The following is an 8,053-nucleotide window of genomic DNA, read 5'->3' on the forward strand; positions in this document are numbered from 1 at the left end:
CCCTTTGATTGGTGTGGCGCATGTAATGGACAATGTGCTTATTTTGTCGGTTGCGGGATGTCGATGCGCAATCCCGATTGATGACGTGAGAGAGTGTGCACTTGAAGAAGGGGAGTGTGCGAGTCGCGGAAGGAGTCAGTTGGAAGGACAGTAAAAACCCGGTTATCGCGGTGAATGGGGACAGAGACCACCCGCGAAAACTGAAAATCCGCGAAGTAGCGGCACACCTTCAAAAATGCTTAAAAAATATATATATATATACAGTGGAACCTCGGTTCTCGAACGACTCTGAGGTCGAACTAATCGGAGTTCGAACAAAAAAATTGAGAAATTCTTGCTTCGCAGTTCGAACAAACCTCGGAGTTCGAACACCGGTATGACGCATGAGTGCGTATGCGAGGGTGGGATGCTGAGCGGCGTACGGGTGTAGATCGCTCTCTTGCTCTCTTTGTGACCAACTGTTGTTGCGTGCGGACGTGCTGCGTTTTGCTCTCGCGTTTTATAGAGGTGTACGAAGTGTTTTAGCCCCTAATCATGCCTCCAAAGAAAGTCAGTGCAAGCAGCAAAGGAATGGTTTCGGTGTTCGAACAATTCGCTTTTCGAACAGGGTTCAGGAACGGATTATGGTCGAGAACCGAGGTTCCACTGTGTATGTATGTATATGTATATGTATATATATGTGTATATATATATATATTTATATATATATCTATATCTATATCTCTTTGGCTTACAATGGGCTTAAAAAGGGAGAACGTCACAACCCCCTTTTCTACCAACAAGCCCAGGAACATTTAGTTCTATCTCTAAATGCAAAAAGAAATACTTGGAAACATATTTCGCTTGAAGGATTTCTATTCTATCAATGACATTATGTTGCGATGGCCCCCAGTGGTCTGCATCAATATGTTGGGGTCCCACAACAGGTGTTCCATCAGACGCACACAATAGCCTGCGTGTGCTAACTTCAGCTCGCTTCCAGAAACGTCTGTGACCATGTCAGGAATGAAATTGGGCATCAAAAGGGAGGTTTACATCGTCGGACGTAATTTTGTGAAATGCCCCCATAGTCCGGTCCAAGTTGGGATCGCACGCATTGCTCCGTATGCGGCAGGCACAAGTCAAGGTAGCACGGTAGAAACAATATAAGACAAAGTTGCCGCCTGAGCTTTGACTTGACCAAACCAAATTTGTCTTTTTGTGTCCTGCAGACGTCAGTGAATACAATCTCCGTTCTGTGAAAGAGGAGCCAGACTGGACTCACATCAAAAAGGAGGAGGAGGAGATCAACAAGTCACCAGTGAACTTTGTTCCTATAAAGACTGAAGATGAAAACAAGGATGAGAGTGAGGACAAGAGAGGGGCGGAGCCTACAAGCATCAGCTCAAGTCATCACGTGACAACAGAAGGTGACGAAGACCACTGGGGGCCATCACAAGTACATAATGAGGACACATTATCAGACGCTCATGACAATGATGATGATACTAATGATGATGATGATGATGATGGGCAAGCCAAAGGTGAAAGGGCATGTCACACTGACTCATTAACTTCAAAGTTGTCTTTAAAAGGGCACAGAAAAACACACAGTGGTGAAAAACCTTTTTCTTGCTCGGTTTGTGGCAAAAGCTTCTCTCGAAAGTTTCATTTAACAATCCACACAAGAACACACACTGGAGAAAAACCTTTTTCCTGCTCAGTTTGTGGTAAAAGCTTCTCTCAAAATTCAAGTTTAACAATCCACACAAGAACGCACACTGGAGAAAAACCTTTTTCCTGCTCAGTTTGTGGAAAATGCTTCTCTCATAAGGCAAATTTAACAAGCCACACAAGAACACACACCGGAGAAAAAACATTTTCCTGCTTGGTTTGTGGTAAAAGCTTTTCTCTAAAATCAAGTTTAAAATACCACACAGGAATACACAGTGGAGAAAACCCTTTTTCCTGCTCAGTTTGTGGCAAAAGTTACTCTCGAAAGTCTCATTTAATAATTCACACAAGAACACACACTGGAGAAAAAACATTTTCCTGCTTGGTTTGTGGTAAAAGCTTCTCTCAAAAGTTTTATTTAACAATCCACACAAGAACACACAGTGGAGAAAAACCTTTTTCCTGCTTAGTTTGTGGCAAAAGTTTCTCTGATAAGTCAAATTTCACAAAACACACAAGAACACATAGTGGAGGAAAACCTTTTTCCTGCTCAGTTTGTGCCAAGAGGTTCTCTCAAAAGTCGTATTTACGAAACCACACAAGAACACACAGTGGAGACAAGCCATTCAGTTGCAGCGTTTGTGCTAAAAAATTCTCCACTAAACAGCATGCGGAGATTCACAATTGTGCTGGTGAGAAAAGCAGCGATCCTTGAAGCTTAAAAAAAAGAAAACAAAAAACTGAAGGAACTGACTCTTTGTGGTAAGATGTAAATTTTGATTTTGAATAAAATATGATAAATTCAATTTTGCAAAGCTTTTTTATTGACATTAAGCCAATGTGATCCGTGCCAGAAGAAGCAATGTGTCTGAGTGATGATGATTTTTTTTGTTTACATCAAACATGTAAATAAAATTATTTGCCTTTGCCTGGAACAACATTTGTTAACGTTATGCTTTTCAGTTGTCTTTTTAACCGTACTTAATGGAAACGGTGTGAGAAGAAACGGTGCTTATGAAATCGTTGCCTTCCACAATCATCAATGAAATCACTTGTTCCACTTGCTCAACTGGCCTTCATTACGCTGTGTGAAAAGGTGAAAAACATAACTAGAAGTTGAACTATAAAAAGAACCAGAAAGAAACGCAAATCGGCTCAGTTTCTCTCAAAGGTTTTGGTACGTCAGGAGTTGGCAACTTGATGGCGACTGGAGTCAGCGCTGGTTTTCTCACTGTGTTTGGCTGGCTCGTATATGTATGGTCCATTGAACAAAACTCAAACTCTTCAAATATTCCCTCACATACATTTAATATTTCGCTTTCTGAATAAATTTCTGACTGCCCAAATACACTTTCTAGGTTGAGCTCTATCAAGCGTTTGGGGTTTGTTGCTAAGCAGAATCTCACTTCGGGAAAACTCATTTTGTCAAATATAACCAAATATTTTTTTTCATGCTGTATTATATTTTTTATACATTGGATTATTTATATAGTGAAATGGGAAAATATTAAAATGTAAAATGGGGAATCACATACAGACTTAATTCAATTAATAACAAATATAGAAACATTTTATAAATATTGAACTATTTGAGAAGAGTCCTGATCTTGAAATAAATATTGAATTATAAAAAATACTTAAAAAATTCATTCAATAACCCGACCCCGGATGAGCGGCAGAAAATGGCAGGATGGATGGAATAATTTAAATTGCACACATATTCAAAAGAACAAATATGTTAAGAAATATTCAAGTGTGAAAAAAAAAGGTTTAAATTAATATTGATATAATTTCACATATTAAAATAATTGAATAAATATTATATTATTACATATGCAAGCTTAAATATACATTGAAATAAAAAAAGTGATGTATTTTTAAATGGCCTAATATAGATATGGGAAGTAATTCTCTTTATGAAACTATGAAGGGACTGGAGCTCACAGAAGTGACCAGTCTTGGTTCTGAAGTTCCGATGTAACCAGATACTGCCCTGAGAGAAAATAGGCCTGAGCATTGTTTATGGTGGGGGCAATTCTCTCGCCAGGTCAGTGACCTTCCAGGGTATGGAAGTAATTTAAGGTGCCTTCAGTGAAGTCCTACTTTCTCCTACTTGAATGAATCCCCATCAATATACCATCATTTATGGCACCACGGCTGGACAAATAATATCCAGAAACACACTTACGCACCACTGAGTGAGTGTTGGACGATATAGCTTCTCTTGAAAGGTCCGACTTGAAAATGTCCTTGCAAGTGGATCTGAAATTAAATCCACACTTTTCCCTCCTTCGGCCATTGTGGTTTAAAAAAAGCAAGAATATATTTCAGATTTTCGAACGGCCGTGTCCAAATTAACAGGCTGCGACCTCCGAAGGCTGCTTTTTCGGCCGCATGACGTCACTTTCGGCGCGACACGACCGCGCGTGGTGTCCAAATTCACGCTGTCACGTGCGACCTTCGAATCCGGCCTTGGAATTGGTCTTCGCTTCCATGGAGCCAAGGCCGCTTGGCGCAACATTTACGTTACGCCCCCATGTACTTTGCTCCTCTGTTCGACACAGGTGATACGTATTTGTGGTGGATTTATGAACGGCTTGGATAATCAATGGATAATCTGCGACGAGCGCCAGACCGAAGGCATCGGCTTAGCAAAACATTTGTATTATTTAATTTTAAACGATGGAACCCGAACTTTTCTTCATTTTATTTCACTTTTTGGTTTATTTCCATTTTGTTCTTGAGGAGAGGAGGATCACGCTTTCCCATCGCAGAGTTGTCCTTTATCGAAGGAATGAAGTAAGTTCCAAATACGTCTATCAGCATTTTCACACTATTACCAACATTGACAGGTCAATAGGGTTATAACGTGATTGTTACAGATGAGCTAAAAACATCAGTAGTACATGTGTTGGCTTCATAATGGAACGAATATTGAATGGAAATGATATAATTATATACATTCTGAAACAGTTTTTATGAATTTAGATACTTGTGACGGCTTAATTCTCCCTGTGATTAGTTTGTACATATGGCAAAACACCAGAATACCACTAGAGAGTTTAGGGCCAGAGTTATTAAAATTAAGTTGGTGATACTGTAGGAATGATGCAAGCAAACGAAACAAGTACAATGATTAATGCGTTCATGTTTTTTTTTTTTTATTCAAAACATTAACAGCCAAGAAGTCCATACTGCAGGATAAACCTGGGTGTGCCAGTGTTGGATCGTTTTTTCAATGGAGAGGATCTCCAAACAGACTTTCGCCTGAGCAGGGACTCTTTCAGAGTGTTGCTGAACCTCCTGGACCAAGACCGACGACATGGATGGGGTGTCGAGATAGAGGTCCTTGTCTTTCTCTTCTGGCTGGCGAGTGGGGCATCATATCGGGTGGTGGCACGAGCATTTGGGATGCCGCGGTCCACTGCCCACTACATCATCCACCGGGTCACTGGGGAAGTGGTGGCTCTTCGCCACAGAGTCATCCACTTCCCCAACACTGCAGGAGACCTTCAGGCAGTGACCCAGGGATTTGCAGGGCTGGCGAAGCACCATGCATTTGCAAGAGCTGCTGGAGCAATAGATGGTTGTCATGTCCGAATCAAGCCTCCAAGTGGCCCTGATCGTCATGACTACAAGAACCGCAAGCTTTTCAGCAGCATAATCATGCAAGCTGTGTGTGACCATCAGGGTCGCTTTCTGGACATATACGTGGGTTGGCCTGGATCAGTCCACGACTCCAGGGTCCTCCGGCACAGCCCTCTTTACCAAAGAGGGCTGTATCCTCCTCCAGGGTACTTCATCTTGGCAGATGGAGGGTATCCGTGCCTCCAGCGACCACTCCCCCTCATCACTCCTTACAAGTGGCCGGTGCAGGGTGTGTGGGCCCAGCGCTTCAACATTCATCATTCCAAGGCACGCTCTATTATTGAGCGTGCCTTTGGAATGATGAAGGTGAGATTCCGGGCCATCTTTTTCCGCACCCTGGAGGTGCACCACACCTTTGGCACAAAATAATCTTTAACTGAATCATCAAAGAGCACAGCCACACAAACATGGCAAAATATCAGAAGATGGAAAAATAGATTCATATACAATGTAATGAATGGTTAATAAATCTATCCCATTTTTTGTCGTGACATGGCAGCCATCTATTGGCCAAACATCCCTGCAAACCCCCACGTAATGGATGATGTAGTGGACACTGCAACTGGTATGATGCCCCACTTCAAGTCACGAGAGGAAGATCAGGACTCTTGCTCGTGCCCCATCCATGTCATGGGTCCTGGAAGAAAGGTTCCATCCATGCTCCAAATGAGTCCCTGCTCAGGCGAGAATTGGCAAAACAGCACTGACACAGTCAGGTTTATCCTGCAACAGTTATGAACTGGGAAATGCTTTTTTATTTTCTGTGAATTATAATGTACTTAATTTATGCCTTGTTTGTCCACCAGTTTTTCAATAAATTAAGTTTGTAAGCAAAATGGACATGGAGTCTTCATATTATTGTAAATGTTTTGGTCTTTCACAAACCTGGGCTTTTTCACTTTTGTCTGAAGAAGCTGATCTCAAGATGTGACTGGGATACGAACTAGTTCATCTGTTTTGAAAGTACCCCGGTTTTTGTTTACTTTTTAATGAATGTTATCTAAATTTCTGTCTTGAACACCAAGCATATTTCACTCATTTTTTATTTTGATCTATCATCTTTTCCATCAAAGTAAAAAACCTTCGTCTCCCTCCTCTCAGTTGCCCTTCCCTCCTCTGCCAACCTCTGTCTCTCTAATTCCTGTCTCCGCATTGCTAAGTCAAGTCTGTATAGTTTGATCATTTCATCCTCTCTCCTTCGCTTTCTCCCTCTCGGTCGTTGCTCCGGCTGTTGGCCTCGCTCTTCTTCTTCTTCTACGACTTCTTCTTCTTCTTCCTCCTCCTCCTCCTCCTCTTGCGTCACCCTGGCCCGACTTGGCCCTGGGAGTTCTTCAGGGATGGCCTGACTTGGCCCTGGTCTTTCCTCAGGGATGGAGGCAATTAGGACAGGGGGGGTGATGGACTCTGTCCGAGCACTCCATCCATAAGTTCGAACCAGGGCCAAGTATCGGCAGTAGCTCTCCCTGCCACCCCTTCGCCGGTCCCTGGGTTTTTGCAATCCTTTATATGAAAAGAAGCAAAAAGATAAAACAATTATATCTTCATTTTCACACACAAGAAAAAAAAATGTGGACTTCCATACTTTATACTTCATTTTTAAATTACCCCATTTTTTTTTGCCTGCAGGGGCGTCACTTTGCCCTGCAGCTCAAGTTTTTTCACGATGGTCCTGTATTAAATAAATAAAAATGCATGCAAAAATAAAGGATGAAAAAAAGGTTAAAAAAAGATGCAAACATTAGTCAGAAATCCTGGTGTTATGGGTAACATGCAGATTTATGCCCTTCAGTACATTAGTTCTTGAACTTTTCAGTGTGTTTTATCATGTTACTGTGGAGGGTGATTCATATATTATTCATTAATATCAGTAATTGGGGAGCACATTGCAGGAGGTACATGGAATTTATACAGGGCACATTCTGTGCTAGAATAAACAGTTAGTGTTACACCCTGAAACAGGGTGAAATAATCACAACAGTGTTGTGTGTTGTTTCCTCAGTAGACTTTACTCGAATCCAATCAACAATTCACAGTATGAAACGGAAAACAGTATTTTAAATTATTTACAACTCATATAAAACAAAAGGAAATTATACAACACTTTTAACCACTTCCATTTTAACCAAACAATTTCTGTACAATAACCAAAAAGTATTGTTACATGTTATATAAACACTAGAATGCCTAATATTCAATGCAACACATCAATAAAGCATACATATTCTCATAACTGGGTGACTATGTTTACATTTAGCTTCAAACATAACGGGCACGACTCAGCTGCTTTCATGTGATCGAGGATGCGCGCGCACGCACACACACACATTCATACCCTCAATTATGGCTGCGTTGTCGCGGTTGCGCGAACCGTGTGTGAGGGAAGGAGGACCCAAGGGCGACAGAGGTGGTAGAGACCGGATTTATTAGGGGATGAGGAGGCGCGGCGAGCCGGGCAGGGAGCGCGGCTGCGGGAGCGTGGGTGGTCGGGCAGGCGTTGGAGCGGCGTGCACCGGGAGACGCTCGCCGGCTGGCGGAGGAGCGGCGGGCGCGGCCCGGAAGAAGCAGGTGAGCGGCGAATGGAGGGAAGCGCGGGCGAGACGATCGTCGGGCAGGAACTTGGGAACGGGCGCGGGAAGCTCGGGACCGGACGGGCTCGGGTCGGCTGGAAGGGGGAACAAAGAGCACAGAGGTCAGACTGGCACGAGGGAACAAAGAGTCAGGCGAACGAGCAGCGTGTCGAGACATGGCCAGT

The sequence above is a fragment of the Idiotropiscis lumnitzeri genome, chromosome 2 (assembly GCF_059441095.1).
Source record: "Idiotropiscis lumnitzeri isolate Australia: NSW breed Sydney's pygmy pipehorse chromosome 2, RoL_Ilum_1.0, whole genome shotgun sequence".
Classification (NCBI taxonomy): Eukaryota; Metazoa; Chordata; class Actinopteri; order Syngnathiformes; family Syngnathidae; genus Idiotropiscis; species Idiotropiscis lumnitzeri.